Consider the following 16,895-nt stretch of genomic DNA (forward strand, 5'->3'; position numbering starts at 1 on the left):
CTACTTTATCTTAACTCCTTTGTGTATTTACTAATTCTGATCTTCCTCTTGGTTATTGTTGATGTTACCATTGCATTCGCTTCCTGAAAGCTTCCATTTTCTTCCCATTATATCCTGATGACATTAAGTCCCAGTTAACCATACTACTTGTCAGACATGAAATTCTTCTCTGTGTCCCTGTGATAATAGTTATTTCTTGCTCACGCAGAGATTTCTATTTTTTTCCCTAAACTCCCCAGTGTTTTCCACACACGATTGCTTACTTGATTCATTTTTTTAATGAATTTTTTCTTGATAGCCTAGTGTAACAGCAGTGAGAAAAAGCATAAAAACAGAGAAAGAACTTTCATTCTAAGATGACAAAACATAAACCTGATCCAATAAGAAGATATATTGTATGTCTAGAGGGTGAAAAGTGCTGCCATGAAATGGTATTTGGAATATGATGATGGTAGTAACGGAAGAGGAGGTGCTGGGACTGGGGCTTCTCTTTTAGGAAAGGGGACATCTCTCTGAGGTGTAGGTTCCATGTGCTTGGAGCTCTCTGCTGCGTCATACTGTTGCTCCCCAAGGGCAACCACGACAATGACAATGAATCCTCCAGGGAGGCCCGTCTTCCAAGTGTAACCTGATTTCCTGCACTTCTCTCCATCTCCAGTGATCCTTCCCACTCATTCTCACAACCTGCAGCTGTTCTCCTTGTGTCTTTCTTTGCCCTTTAAGTGGTTTTACCAAACTGTGGTGTAGGCTTCCTGAACACGAGGACTCATGTGTGTCCCCAACATGAGCACCATGCCCAGTTCACAGTCGTCATCAGTAAGGATTTGTGAAGTGACGGAGTCTCTTACCAGTTTGGATGAGGCAACCCTCCAACCTGTAGTCTGCTGCTCACGGTAAATTGTGTGTATTGCACAGGCTGCATGTTCTGCAATATTTGGAAAGTTGCCAAATTTGTGTTTATTCATTATTACTGTTTTTTTCTAATATATAAGGAACATTAAACACAGAGTTTTATTTATACTCATATAATAGGTTCATCATGAAGTCACCTCAAATGAAGCTATTTAAAAAAAATACTTTTATTCTAGGGATGCCTGGGTGGCTCCGTCAGTTAAGCATCTGACTTCAGCTCAGGCCATGATATTACGGTTTGTGGGTTTGAGCCCCACGTCAGGCTCTGTGCTGAAAGTTCAGAGCCTGGGGCCTGCTTTAGATACTGTGTCTCCCTCACTCTCTGTCCTTTCCCTGCTCACACTCTTTCTCTCTCTCAAAAATAAAAATAAACATTTAAAAAATACTTTTATTTTAGTCAATATGGCGGAAGAATTAATTTTTTTTATTTTCTAGAAATCTGGAAACTTGATGGTCATCTGCCAGAGCACTTACAAAATGAATTCATGGAAAATAGCCTAGAACAATGACACAAACGTAACACATTTGAAAATTCTCTTCTTCAGAGCAAAACTCATTTGGTGTTAAGGCAAAAACATGATATGTTTGACTTACATGGAAAAAGTATGAAATCAAATTTAACTACTTAACCAGAGCAGAACCACTGCAGAGCATACTGTAGATGGGAAATCCTTTCTTCACGTTAATCATGAACAATTTCAGAATGAAATTAAATCCCCTGAAAGCAAAACACTATCAGCACTAAGTGCCAAATCATCAAGCATCAGAAAATTAAAAAAACAAAGAAACCTCACGTATGAAGTAAATATGGGAAACACTTCATTCAGAAGTCCTGGTTCACTGGTCACCAGAATCTTCATGCAGGAGGGTAACCCCACAAATGCAGTCTTTGCAGGAAAACATTCTCCAGAAAGTTCATCCTCACTGAACACCAGAGAACGCATAAACAGGAGAAAAACCTTATGAATGCACTGTATGTGGCAAAGCCTTCCTCAAGAAATCATGGGTCAGTGTACATCAGAAAACACACGAGAGAGACTTTTTATGTGCAGTGAATGTGGAAAAGGCTTCATCGAGAAGGGAAATCTCATGGTACAGCTGCGGATTCATACAGGAGAAAAACCTTATATATGCAATGGGTGTGGGAAAGGCTTCAGCCAAAAGACGTGCCTGGAGCCTGCTTTGGATTCTAGCACGTCAGAGATTTCGCACAGGAAAGGCTCCCTTTGTGGACAGTGAATGTGGAAAATCCTGTTCCCAGAAGACAGGTCTCATTAAACATCAAAGAACTCACACAGGAGAGAAACCCTTTAAACGTAGTGAATGTGGGAAAGCCTTACCCAGCTCATTATACATCAGAGAACTCATACAGGAGAGAAACCATATAGTTGCATTGAATGTGGGAGATCTTTTTGAGGGAAGTCAGTCCTCACTAAACATCAGAAAATTGATTTAGTCAAGGTAGAAAATCCTCCTTCAGTCACAGGTCCTCACAGACCAGTGTTGTCCTGCAAGAGAAAAACCTTTTTAACATGGTGACTGTGCAGGTGGCTTCTGTGGCTTGTCAGACTCCATTAAACATCAGTAGACTTCTAGCAAATAGGAATGTGGTCATAGTGGGACAGCCTGCAGCCAGGCAGGTATTTGTTAAATACTTCATTTGTACTGGGTCCTGTTCTAGGAGCTGAATATACAGTGGTGGCCAAAACAGAAAAAGCCCCTGGTCTCCTGGAGAGAGCACTGAGGTAACCTGGATCATCTTTAACTTAACTTTTTTCAAGTAATTTCTCTGTTCACCATAGGGCTGGGGAACTCACATCCCAGAGATTAAGAATCACATGTTCTGGGGCGCCTGGGTGGCTCAGTCGGTTAAGCATCCGACTTTGGCTCAGGTCATGATCTCACGGTCTGTGAGTTCGAGCCCCGACTCGGGCTCTGTGCTGACAGCAGGCTCTGTGGAGCCTGCTTCGGATTCTGTGTCTCCCTCTCTCTCTGCCCCTCCCTTGCTCATGCTCTGCCTCTCTCTGTCTCAAAAATAAATAAAAACATTAAAAAAAAATTAAAAAAAAAATCACATGTTCTACAGGCTGAGCCAGCCAGGTGCTCCATGGATTATCTTTATGTGGTACCTTTACACACCAGCTAATCTAGTGAAAGGACATAAATATCCATATTAAGTGGAATAGACATGGACTAATTGGTTCAAGGAGCATATTTTGGAAGATGGAGGAAAGACTAATGATTAAGATTATAGTACACAAGTTACTTAAAAATATTTTTTTTATGTTTATTTATTTTAGAGAGAGAGAGTATGTGTGAGTGAGGGAGGGGCAGAGAGAGGGAGACACAGAATCCAAAGCAGGCTCCAGGCTCTGAGCTATCAGCACAGAGCCCAATGCGGGGCTGGAACTCACAAACCATGAGATCATGACCTGAGCCAAAGTTGGACGCTTAACCGACTGAGCCACCCAGGTGCCCCCATAAATAAATTTATTAATAAAATTAATAATGATTTTGTTTTTTAAATGTGTATTTCTTTTTTGAAAAATGCTTATTTCTTATTTCCTTAAGGAGATTATAAATTCCCTAATTTTAGTGGCTTTACTTAAATGTTAATGTTTACAAAATTCTGAACCAGGAAGATGAAAAGTCGCTGCCTCAGTAACACTGACCGCATTTGAAGTGCTCAACAGCCGTATGTGAATAGTGGTTAGAGAACTGGACAGCACTGGCACTGAGCAAAAACATGAGACCACGAGAGAATCTGTCATCATTTCCATCGCACCAGAAGATTATACCGGAGTGTTGGTTTCCATGGTTTCATATTTCTAGCACAAAGAAAAAAACCCTAATTATATATAGATTTGGAAAGCGAGTGAACATATTAACGGGCCAAAGTATATTTTGTCACTGAAGGGAAGTAGGGTTCTAAGGAACAGACTTGTTGCCCCAGAGTGTTTTCATTGTGACGTGAGAGACTTAATAACTGTTTATAAAGGGACAAAGCAGAAAAAGTGGTAATAACAAAAGTACTCTTATTCCTTCTGAAGAAGGACTCCTCCTTCCCCTCATTTTTTGGTTTCTTCATCCTTCATCATCTTCAATTATCATTTCTTCAGTGCGGCTTTCCCTCAGTTGGCCAGGTTCCCCAGTCTCTCTGTTTAAGCCCTTTATAGACTTGCAGTTTCATGTATTTTTCGGTGGTGACTGTGAAGATAATACATAGGTTATGTTTTGGGTTGATCCCTGATGTTGTCATATCAACCTCCAGTGATCTACAATCCAGGTAACTCTCATGCTTCCATTCTTGATTTATTGCATAATAGTGATGCTGGATGAGAAAGAGAATAAGAGAAGGTCAGTCTGGAGGGGAAAAGGACTTCCATTTTAGAGCTCCCTAGTTTGAGGGGCTGTGGCCATGCATGAGGCAGTATATTTGATACTGTTAATAAATCTCTTGATTAGAATTTCGTGGATACATACTCAGTGAAGAGTCTCTTGATCTCAAGTCCAAACCCTTAATATACTCAGAATTATGTTTTAATCCATTCAAAGTTTTGAAATGCCTATGTTTATGAATTTTTGCCATAAGAAGATCATATAAATACTGTGTGGAGATCACTATGCCATGCTTTCAAGAAGTCATTAAAAAAATACTGATGGTTTTATAATTGCCTTTTTTTTTTAAGTTTATTTATTTTTGAGAGAGACTCAGAGAGAGTGAGCAGGGGAGGGGCAGAGAGAGAGAGGGAGGGAGGGAGAGTGTCAAGCGGACTCTGCACTGTCAACACGGAGCCTGATGTGGGGCTCGAACTCACAGACCATGAGATCATGACCTGAGCTGAAGCCAAGAGTCAGACGCTTAACCGACTGACCCACCAAGACATCCCTGTAATTGGCTTTTGTAACGGCTATAGACCTGACTTCTGGTGAAGGGATGTGTTTAATGCACCAAACTGCCTGCTGATGTATAGTCAGGTTATGCCTCCTTTTTTTTTTTTTTTTAAGAGAGAGGCGGGGGGAGAGTGGCAGAAGATGGGGAGGGAGGCTCCCTTCTACTTACTAGAAGTAGCCTCCAATCCAGCCCCCTAGACAGGCCCCGAGGGCATCCATTTTCGCAGCTCCCTCCCTCCAGTAGGTCTCTGACCTGCCTAATCCAGACCCGCGTTACTGATTCTCACACGTTACTGATTCTCACCCGCGCTGGGCCCCGTTGTCAAGTTTTGGCAGAACTCGGAGCCTGAGCCTCTGTTATTTGGTCCGCGGTCTGGCCTCCGCCTTTCCTACGTCTTGGCTTCTGCAAAGCTCGAAGGCCATGGGAAGGCCTCTAGCCCGCAGCTGCCAGGGTCTTCCCCGCCAGCTGCACTTCCTGACTGTGGGAGTGCTCCTGCCTAGTCCTCACGGGCACCGCCATCTTCCCGAAAGGCTCGGTAGAAAACTGCAGGGCCAGTGCCGGCCTCTGAGGCATTCATCACAGCGCTGGTAGCCAACAAGACGGCAGGAAAAGGCAAGGTGACACCCCTAAAGCGATTTCAATTTCTTTTGGCAGCCCTCCTGCTGGCCGCTTGGACCCAGATCGCCAAGGTGGGGGTGGCCACTTCTGTGTTGAGCCTCTGGGGGCGGAACTCGACTTCCAGGAACGTCGTGAAGGTTCCAGCTCCACCTGAAGCGTCCCTAACCACCATGGAGGTGGGGGAGCTTGAGAATGGGGGTCATTTCGGAAGGGGGTCCAGCCTGTGGTAGATGCGGTGGAGTGTAGAGAAGTTCAGCGTCAAGTGGGTAGGGCTCTGCACGTGTCTCTGGAGTGAAGTGCCTGTGAGGCCAGTAAAGGGCCCTTCTGGGGATTTCTTTTGCTTCGCTGGAGAATCTGGCCTTTAGTAATAGACCCAGAATGTATTATGCTAAGTGAAATAAGTGAATCAGAGAAAGACAAATACCATATGATTTCACTCATATGTGGAATGTAAGAAATAAAACATGATCATATGGGAAGGGGGGGAGAGAAGAGAGGGAAACAAACCACAAGACTCTTAAAAAATTTTTTTTAATGTTTATTTATTTTTGAGAGAGAGAAAGAGACAGTGAACAGTGGAGAGGCAGAGAGAGAGAGAGAGAGAGAGAGAGAGAGAGGTAGACACAGAATCAGAAGCAGGCTCCAGGCTGTCAGCACAGAGCCCAATGCAGGTCTCAAACTCACAAACTGTGAGATCATGACCTGAGCTGAAGTGTGACGCTCAACCGACTGAGCCATCCAAGCGCCCCCACAAGACTCTTAATGATAGAGAACAACCTGAGGGTTGATTGAAGGAGGTGGGTGGGAGATGGGCTAGATGGGTGATGGGTGTTAAGGAGGGCACTTTTGATGAGCTCTAGGTGTTGTATGTAAGTGATGAATTGCTAAATTCTACTCATGAAACCAATATTGCACTGTATGATAACTAAAATAAATTAAAAAAAAAAGATAAAACTAAAAAAAAAAATAATGGCAGAGGGTCTGTTAGTGTTGGTTGTCAGTGTGAGTGATTCTGTTTGTGGGGCTCAGCGACCAAGAACTGGAGTGGTAGGTGTGTATCAGTGAATGTGCTTTCTTGTCCAGGATCACACTCCACTGTGGGGCTCAGACACAGGGAGGCCTGGGGTGAAGGGTGTTAGTGAACGGGTGTTTCTGGTTTGGATTTCGGACTTAACTTGGAGTCAGTGTTTGTTTTTGTTTTGGGAGGAAGCCATTTTATGTCTGGAGACATATGTACAGAAGAGGCAAGAGGCTGGAGCCTTGGAGACCCTGTATCCCTGGAGAGTAGGTAGGTTAAGGTTGAGGCTTAAATGTTGACTACTAGGAATAGACTTGATGATACATTCCTCCAGCTGATCCAAATCCATTTCACTCCTTCAAGCCCATATATTGCTCAAGGTACTCATAAAAGTCTTTTGTCTTGCAGCATTAACAATCTTGTCCTTATCTTCCTAACAAACAGTAATGAGGTAAGATCTAGTGAGGTGTTATAAGAGATGTGTTTTGTCCTTCTTGTCTCTGAGTTTACCCTACATTTTTTTCTTGGAGGTTTCCTTTCAGGTTTGTTCTATACAAGTAAAAGCATCTCTGTCAATTAGCCTGAGCTCTGATGTCCACTGAAAACCACAGCATGATTAATCTCTTTGTGCTACTTTCACATGTGGAATGATCTGTATAACATAGATACCACTTAATTTCTAATTATAAACATATTTCCATAGTATAAAAAGGTTATATAATAGTGTCACATCAGGTGGGTGAACCAATGGCAAGTTTACTAGAGTCATATTAAATGTATACATTACTTTAAATAGGCTTGACTTATATATTTATACTTTTTTTATAATATGATTCTTTGCTTATCCAGATTCTCCTACCCACCACCTCTACAACGTGTTGTGTCTTTTTTCATGTGTGTCTCAGAAATTTTGGGTTATTCTTTGTCCTAGGTAGTTTATGCTTCGTTGCAGTTGCTAAGTAGTACCTTAAAAAAATTCCCTGCTTCTTGGGGCGCCTGGGTGGCTTAGTCAGTCAAGCATCCGACTTCAGCTCAGGTCATGATCTCACAGTTTGTGAGTTTGAGCCCCGCGTTGGGCTCTGTGCTGACAGCTCAGAGCCTGGAGCCTACTTCGGAGTTTGTGTCTCCCTCTCTGTCTCTCTGCCCCTCCCCTGCTCATACTCTGTCTCTCTCAAAAGCAAATAAACATTAAAAATTAAAAAAAAAATATTCCCTGCTTCTCAATGTTGTACTGTAAAAGAGCAATTGACTTGCTCTTGGTATTATTGAAAGAGAAAGTTTCAGTGAATTCCTTTACATTATTTATTTATTTATTTTTTATTTGAGAGTGAAAGAGGGCAAGCCAGGGAGAGTTGCAGAGAGAGAGAGAGAGAGAGAGAGAGAGAGAGAGAGAGAGAGGGAGAGGGAGAGGGAGAGGGAGAGAATGAGAATCTTAAACAGACTCCACAGGCATGGAGCCTGACGTGGGGCTTGATCCCACTACCCTTGGATCATGACCTGAACTGAAATCAAGAGTTGGACACTCCACTGACTAAGCTACCCAGGCTCCCCACATTTACATTTTTTAAGTTGAGCAGTCTTATTATCTGCAAATAATTTTGGCTCAAGAATAAAGGGTGTGAACAAACCTGTTGTCTTTTTTTTTTGTTTTTTTTTTTTTTTTCAACGTTTATTTATTTTTGGGACAGAGAGAGACAGAGCATGAACGGGGAAGGGGCAGAGAGAGAGGGAGACACAGAATCTGAAGCAGGCTCCAGGCTCTGAGCTGTCAGCCCAGAGCCTGACGCGGGGCCCGAACTCACGGACCGCGAGATCGTGACCTGGCTGAAGTCAGACGCTTAACCGACTGTGCCACCCAGGTGCCCCACCTGTTGTCTTTTTAATAGTGCTTTTCCCCTTATCCATGTGCCTTGAATAAATCTTTCCAAGGGATGTGAAATTAAGTGAACTAATGTACATAAAAGTAGATAGCATATACCAGGATATAAATTTCTCCATGTATTGCCTTAGCTGCTTCTCACTAGTTTTGATATTTAAAATTTCTATCTCATTCAGTGTATTAGTGTTCCATTGCTGTATACCACAAACTTAGTGGTTTAAAACAATGCACATTGTCTCAGGGTTTCTAAAATTTTTTTTAATGTTTATTTTATTTTTGAGAGACAGAGAGACAGAGTGCAAGCCAGAAATGCTGACAGCTCAGAGCCTGGAGCCTGCTTTGGATTCTGTATCTCCCTCTCTCTCTCTGCCCTTCCCCTGCTGGTGCTTGATCTCACTTTCTCTCAAAAAAGAAAAAGATTTTATTTTTAAGTAATCTCTGCACCCAGCGTGGGGTTGCACTTACAATCCTGAGATCAAACATTTGATGCTCTACCCACTGTGCCAGCCAGGCGCCCCTAAAGTATTGAGATTTTATGTTAGGGGACACCTATATGAGTTTTCTATTGGTTCTGTAATAAATTAACATAACCTTAGTGGCTTAAACGACGCAAGTTTATTACCCTACAGTTCTATGGATTGTAAGTTCAACATGGATTTTCCTCTGCTAAAGTTAAGGATTTTCCTGTCAGTAGGAATACTTTCTTCTCTGTAGGCTCTAAGGGAGAATCTGTTGCGTTGCCTTTTCCAGCTTCCAGAGGCCGTCCCCGCTCCTTGCCTCCTGTCTCCCTTTCCCCTCATCTTCACAGCCAGCAATGGTGTGTGGATTTCTTGTCACATCACATCTCTCTGGATTCTTCTGCTTTTCACTTATGGGGACCCTTGTGATGACATTTGGCCCACCTGAATAATCCAGGAAATCTCCCTATTTTTGGGTTATCTGATTAGCAACTGTAATTTCATCAGCATCCTGAATCCCCCTTTGCCATGTGATGTAGCATGTTCACAGGTTCCAGAGATTAGAAAGTGGATATCTTCTGGTGGGCACGATTCTGCCTACCACAGCACCTGTGGTACCACTGACAAGGTGTGTGGCTCAGGGGGATATACTGCTTAAAGTGAATTTGCTTTTGAGTCCTTAGAATCAAGTGAAGTCAGGAGCAGGGAGCATTATTTCTGGGGACGTCATTAACATGACCTGTGAAATCTGTGACCAGAATCTGAGTGACAATCTAGAAGAATAAAAGGACAAAGATCTCAGTTCTGGCCATTTTCTAAGAGCAGAAGGAAAGGACCAAGGTCCAAGTGAGTTTTACAGATTTCTTTATCCCTCCTTTCTTTCCTGTTGCATTTGTGGAGGCTTATACAAATTGATTTGATTAGTGGGAAAAATACACATTGATAAAGGCCTGAATTTGTAGAAAACTAAATATTGACTATAATGTCAAAATCAAGGCAAACTTGGAATGGTGGAAGTGTAGGTCATAGAATCTGCTCAGAATTTTAAAAGTCAGAATATTAATTAAAAAAACAAAGACTCTGAATTATTTATGTTAAGCTACCCAGATTATCTCCAATATTTTTGGCAGCCATTTCCAGCAAGAGAAGCACTAAATGTTACGTGATTTGCAGTTTTGTACAGAGAAAGTAGATCCTTTACTCAGAGACATAAATATTTCCTGGCATTGAAATTTCAATAAATTTCTCGATGGCCCTACAGTGGGTAGTGGCTTCAATAGCAGCTTTCTGGTGTAGGCATGAAGAGGCTTTCTGTGGTTGTTTTTCTATTTCCTGTGTGTGTGTGTGTCCATGCACGTGCATACACACACACATATGCACGTTTGTGCTTTCTTATTGGGGTATAGCATACACATAATAAAGTGAATTTTTATACATTTGTACACCTGGCCAGCATAAAGCATTTATTGAACTGGTGGTTGTTCCTTCTAGAGTTCCTTTAATACCTTCTGTTATCCCATCCTTTTCAAGGTATAAAACCTAGATTTATCGAGATGAATTAAGGTTTAAATGGCCTCTCAAACCATTTTGCTGAATTGGATTTTGAGTATAGAACTACCAGTAGAGTTTCTTTCTTTCTTTTTTTTTAAATTTTTAAAAAATGTTTTTATTTATTTTTGAGACAGAGAGAGACAGAGCATGAGCAGGGGAGGGGCAGAGAGAGAGGGAGACACAGAATCCAAAGCAGGCTCCGGGCTCTGAGCTGTCAGCACAGAGCCTGACACGGGGCTTGAAACCACAGACCATGAGATCATGACCTGAGCCGAAGTTGGACGCTTAAGCGACTGAGCCACCCAGGCGCCCCTTTTCTTTCTTCTTTAAAAGTGTATTTATTTATTTATTTAGAGAGCGTGAGTGAGCGAGTGTGGAGGGGAGGTACAGAGAGAGAATCCCAAGCAGGCTCCACACTGTCAGCACAGAGCCCAATGTGGGGCTCAAACCCATGAACTGTGAGATCGCGATCTGGGCCGAAACCAAGACTTGGACACTTAACCGACTGAGCCACCTAGGTGCCCCTTTAATTTAGAAAACCTTCTGAATTATTGAGTAAATGGATGACTGAATTATAGTAGCAGGATGTCTATATAAGACTTCCCTCTCTTCCACAATATATAATGTAAATTCACATGTATAGATACAGCCTATACATTAGGAATGATTAGATTTCCACAGATCTCTTCCAAACTATCAAATAATCACCTCAGATGAAAGAAGAACTTACTGCGAGGCACCTGGGTGACTCAGTCAGTTGAGCGTCTGAGTCTTAATTTCAGCTCAGGTCATAATCCCATAATCCCATAATCGTCGTAGGATCGAGCCCTGCATTGGGCTCCATGGTGAGTGTTGAGGCAGCTTAAGATTCTCTCCTCTGCCCCTCTCCCCTGCTCATGTGTGCTCTTTCTCAAATAACATAACAAAACATACCATCTAAAAAAAAAAGAATTTACTGCTGCAGGATCATTGTTATTTGAAGATGTAGCTGTGCAATTCACCTGGGAGGAGTGGGCAGCTCCTAGCAATGTGGCGGAAAGGACTGGTTCCCTGTGTCACTCAAGGTGTCCAATTGACACCTCGTCTTTCTCAATTGTGGACTGATTTTGGGGGGTATCTGAAGTGCTGAATAATGTAAGAGAGGTTGCGAAAGTTTTTCTGGAGGGCCAGGTAGTAAATACTGTAGGCCCTATGGGCTACTAACTGTCCTCTGTATCATATTCTCCTTTTTTCTTTATAATATTTAAAATGTAGAAACTCTTCTTAGTTACAGTCATGGGCCTTAGTCTGCTGACCCCTACATAAGACTTGAACTTTGTAAGCGGTAGATTCTCAGTCTCCTAGATGGATGGGGGAGTGTTCTTCCCACTCTTCAGGATAAGCCCTAGTCCAAGGTGTACTTGCACAATCTGTAAAAGGTATTATGTAACAATGTCTGCATATCGTGCCCAAATATATTTTTCCAAGTATTCTGTAATTTTTCCTAATAGGGTACCAAAATACCAGACCATGGAAATCTTCAAATTGAAGCTAGGAGATAAACCATAAATGGAAAAGGAAAACCATGCTTGGAGCTTTCCAGGTAAGTGAATGAGAAGCATCCAGGTAGAAGAGAAATAGAAGGAAATTCCTTGGTTCGTGAAGGCCTCACACCTTTGAAATACTGTGGAGGTGACTCATCTTCTAGTTTCTAAACTTTTGATGGTCTCTAAGGATATCTAAATGGAGTCTCTGGTTATTGCTTTCCTATGTTATTCATCGCTTATGCATTTAGAGGAAAATACTTCTGTGTTCCCACCTCTGGATTTGGTCCTGATTTAGTTCATCTAGGGTCTTGATTTGTTTTGGTTAGATTTTTTTTCATACTGAGGATTCTCAAATCTTTCCCTTTTTCGTTGCCAACCATAGGGCCATTGTATGTTCCTTCCTCTTCTCTTGCGTTGGAAATCCAGTCTTCCATGCCTCTCTGCAAAGAATACTTCAGATTCATCGCTGTCTTCTGACTAGTGAACTTTCCTGCTTCATTGGATAATACTAATTTCCCTTCCTGACCTTCAACCCACTTTGAGTGCTGTGTTTCCATAACAACCTGGTCTTTTGATGTTTATGTATTTAGTTCCTCATTCTGGATGGGCGAATATGAGATAGAGCAAGTGTAGCAAAATGTTAACTGTAGAATCAGGGAGGTGGGCATATGGCTGTTCAGAGTATAATTCTTTCAACTTGTGTGTATGTTTGAAAATTTTTATAATGAAATGGTAAGGGAGGAGCTATAAATATTGTAATTTTCAGGATGAATTATAGCTCCCAAATGTACTGAAATAATGGAATTCACTTAAATAACAACAACAAAAAAAAAAACAAAACAAAGAAATTCACAATCTTAGGTTTCACCTGAAATCAAACCATAAAACTCATGGATACTTTGCTGATTTCCACATATATTTACGGGATCAGGTCTTTCTCTTGATTCATCTTCGTTGTTACTCTTGGTTTAGTTTCCCTAGTCTAAAAAATCCTAGTTATAACCCTGTTACCAACTATATGATATTTAAATCCCTCTGTGATCCAGAGACTCCAAGATACAATATTTTGCTTATATTTAGTTTTCTCAGGGTGCCTGGGTGGCTCAGTCAGCTGAGCGTCCGACTTCCGGTCAGGTTGTGATCTCACAGGTCTTGAGTTCGAGCCCCGCATTGGGCTGTGTGCTGACAGCTCAGAGCCTGGAGCCTGCTTCAGATTCTGTGTCTCCCTCTCTCTATGCCCCTCCCCCACTCGTGCCATGTCTCTCTCTGTCTCTCAAAAATAAATAAACATTTTTAAAAAAATTAGTTTTCTCTCTATTCCTTGAATTCCAAGTTAGCTTCCTTTAAACCAGTCTCTACAAGTCGAAGATTAAGTGCCCCAGTTTCTTGATCTAGAATGAGGATCCCTTAATTGATGAATTCCAGATATGCAACAACTAAGGTATAAATACAGAATTCAGGAAGAATCAGGAGTGTCATTGGCAAGAAGAGGGCTTGGGGAATGTAACAGGAGAAAGCCAGCTATTATAGTCTGTAGTTCCATTATTTAAGGGACTTGAAAGGAAAAAGTGACAGTTCAGCAGTGTTGTGCTAATGGATGCTTAGATGGTTTAGATGGTTCTCTGGCCTAATTTTATTTTTTACTTATGTATGTATGTATTTAATATTTATTTGGAGAGAGAGAGAGAGCACAAGTGGGAAGGGGGAGAGAGAGAGGGAGACAGAATCCCAAGCAGGCTCCGCACTGCCAGTGCAGAGGCCAAAGTGGGCCTCAAACCCATGACGGTGAGATCATGACTTGAGAAATCAAGAGTCTGAAGAGTTGGACGCCCCACCAACTTTTTGGTTTTAAAATTCACAGGATTAAAAAATTTTAAAAGACACATGGATGATCCTCTTCTTGTCCTTATATGAGAATAACCTCAGACAGAAAGTTAGAGCATTGACTACAGCAATCTTCCCCACATTGTAAGAGAAGGGCACTTTAGGGAAATTAACTTGGTAGCAGTATTACTGAATTAATAAGAGAGACAAGATTCGGGAGCAGGATGTCCACTGAAAGAAATTTTGCTTTCTGACCTGCCTCTTCCAGAATTTGTTCTAAGTAAATACCTATACCTGCTTATTTCCCTGGTCATGAGTCACTTCTCTTTTGCTCCTGGAAGGGCCTCCCTCATTCTCTGGACATTTCCTCTTTACAAAACCCTAAAAGTCAGAATGCGTAAAGGCCTGAGTCATCATTTTCCTGGTTTTTAACTCTCCCAGAGAGACCTCACCTAGTCATTTCTCTTTAGGTAATATTTCTATATAGATAACACCCAAATTTGTCTTCCAGCCAAAATCTTCCTCCACATTCCTATCTCCAATTGAGTCTGTACTTAGATATCCAATAACCATCTCAAAATGTTTGTGCCTCAAAATATAGACCTGGTTTTCCCCACATTGAAAACCTATCTTCCTGATGCTCCTCAACAGTACAGCCAGTACTTAGGCATTTAAGCCAAATGCCTAGGAAAACCCTGCGATTCCTCCCTTTTACTCACAGCCCACATTGAATTCAACATTGAATGTTGTCTTTTCTTTCTCCTAAATGTATCCTGAGTTCATCCACTTGACATCTCCACTGTTGTTGCTCTTGACCTAGCCACCATTATCTCTTGGCTGCCTTACTACATTAACTTCCTGTTTCCTCTCTCTCCCACACTCTGCCTTCTCCCATCAGTATCTGTGTAACAGTCAGGAATCCTTTGGAAATGTAAATCGGAACATGATGCCACCTGCTCAAAACTCCCAGTGGCTTGTCACTGGTAATAGCGTCAGATTCTGATTCCTCCTGTCAGATCTACATGATCTAACTCCCATCTACCTTTTGAACATTAACTCTTCTTTCTCCCTGTGTTGGGATTGTACTCAGGACCTACTGGCTACCTTTCTCTGTCTTGATCTGGCCCAAACCTCTGTCTCCAGGCCTTTGCACTGCCATTGTACTTGAACAAAACCTTCTGTAATTCTTTACATTCCTTATTCCTGGTTTCTTGGCTCAACTTTTATTTTCTCATTGCTGATTATCTATGTAAAGTTGATCAACTTCCATTCTTTTTCATATCCTTTGAACCACTTTTTGGTCTCTAGTTGTCTTATTTCTTTCCTTCCATTTTGTTCTCTTTTTGCCCACTGGAATGCAGAGAACGTTTCTCTTTAGTCTGTACCCCAGTGCTGTTTACAATACATGATACATAGTATACATTCAATAAATATTGGTAGAATGAATGGCTACGTCCCCTCATCATATTAGATCAGATGTCTCTCCAGCTTACCTGATCTTGTGTTAATGAGATACATTTCTGCTTCATCCTCTGTGCCCATTTTGCAAGGATCTATTCGAAGAGCACCAAAAAGTTTTACTAATTGGAAATTTTCTACCATTGATTCTGTTTCAACTGTTTTTGGTTTGGTTTGGTTTGGGTTTGTTTGTTTGTTTGTTTTTTTTTTTTTTTTTGGTACGTTATAATTTTACTTCATTGTGTTTCTCCTCTTGTCCAAGAAAGAAATTTACCCTTAATGATTTCTTTCATGTGACAGTAGAATTGTCAGAGAGCTAGCCCAAACCATGGTATTTTAGAAGCAGTTATGTTCTGTAACATTATTGTGAAAGAATTCATTTTTTTCCCTAGAAGTTTGAGAAGTTGGTGATCATATGCAGTGGCCTTTGGAAATCCAAAACAAGCTAAAGAACATGGAAAGATGTACCCCAATGTTTATAGAAGCACTTTCAACAATAGCCAAATTATGGAAAGAGCCTAAATGTCCATCAACTGATGAATGGATAAAGAATTTGTGGTTTATATACACAATGGAATACTACTTGGCAATGAGAAAGAATGAAATATGGCCTTTTGAGCAATGTGGATGGAACTGGAGAGTGTTATGCTAAGTGAAATAAGTCATACAGAGAAGGACAGATTCCATATGTTTTCACTCCTATGTGGATCCTGAGAAACTTAACAGAAGACCATGGGGGAGGGGAAGGAAAAAAAAGTTAGAGAGGGAGGTAGCCAAAGCATAAGAGACTCTTAAAAACTGAGAATAAACTGAGGGTTGATGGGGGGGGGGGGGGGGAAGGGTGGGTGATGGGCATTGAGGAGGTCACCTGTTGGGAGGAGCACTGGGTATTGTATGGAAACCAATTTGACAATAAATTTCATATTAAAAAAAAACATGGAAAGAGGTTATGAACACAGTTCATCTGGAAATATGTTTAATCTGTAAAGAAATCTTGTTACTTTAAGGCAAAGTCATGGTAGTTTTGACATACTGAACTCTAATTCAAAGTTAGTTAACCAGAATAAAAGCTGTGCAGTGAAGAATACCGATAAGTTTAATAGATAAATCATTTCCTCGTATTAAGTATGAAAAATGTTACACTGGAATTAAATGCAGTCAATACAGAAACACCATCAGCACCAATTGACAATTCATTACACATCAAACTGGAAAAGGAAAAGAAAGAAACATTATGAATGTATTGAATGTGGTAAAACCTTTATGAGAAGGTCTCTGCTCACTGGACATCAGAGAACTCATACAGAACAAAAGCCCCATGGATGCAGTGTATGTGGGAAAAATTTCTCCGGAAGTTTTAGCTCACTGCACATCAGAGAACTCATGCAGGAGAAACCGTGTAAACACCTTAAATGTGGTGAAGTATTCTGTAGGATACATCAGCGAACTGAAAGAAGAATGAAGACCCATGGTTGCAGTGAGTGTGGGAAAGCTGTCTCCAGGAAGTCTCGCTCGGTACACATCAGGGATTTGACACCGGAAATTCTCCCTATGTAGGCAGTGGCGCTGGAAAATCCTGCTTTCAGAAGTCAAGTCTCGTGAGACGTCAAAGAACTCATACAGGAGAGAAACCTTATAAATGTAGTGAATGTGGGAAAGGCTATTTCACAAAGTCAGTACTCAGTAGACATCAGGGAATCCATACAGAGAGACACAATATGGATGCAGCAATTGTAGGAAAGCCTCTCACAAGTCA

General features: G+C 41.4%; 1 long non-coding RNA gene and 1 pseudogene across 1 annotated transcript; both read left to right on the forward strand.

The window, feature by feature from the left end:
• Nucleotides 1–792: 792 nt before the first annotated feature.
• LOC147573791 (uncharacterized) lies at nt 793–3,254 on the forward strand (annotated as a pseudogene).
• A 5,061-nt stretch (nt 3,255–8,315) lies between these two features.
• LOC147573792 (uncharacterized) lies at nt 8,316–15,942 on the forward strand. Its single transcript, XR_015244445.1, has 3 exons — nt 8,316–9,626; nt 11,822–11,913; nt 15,532–15,942. It is a non-coding gene; the product is annotated as an uncharacterized LOC147573792 (long non-coding RNA).
• Nucleotides 15,943–16,895: the final 953 nt, after the last annotated feature.

This window comes from Puma concolor, chromosome E2 (assembly GCF_028749965.1).
Source record: "Puma concolor isolate L17-30 chromosome E2, mPumCon1.1.hap2, whole genome shotgun sequence".
NCBI lineage: Eukaryota > Metazoa > Chordata > Mammalia > Carnivora > Felidae > Puma > Puma concolor.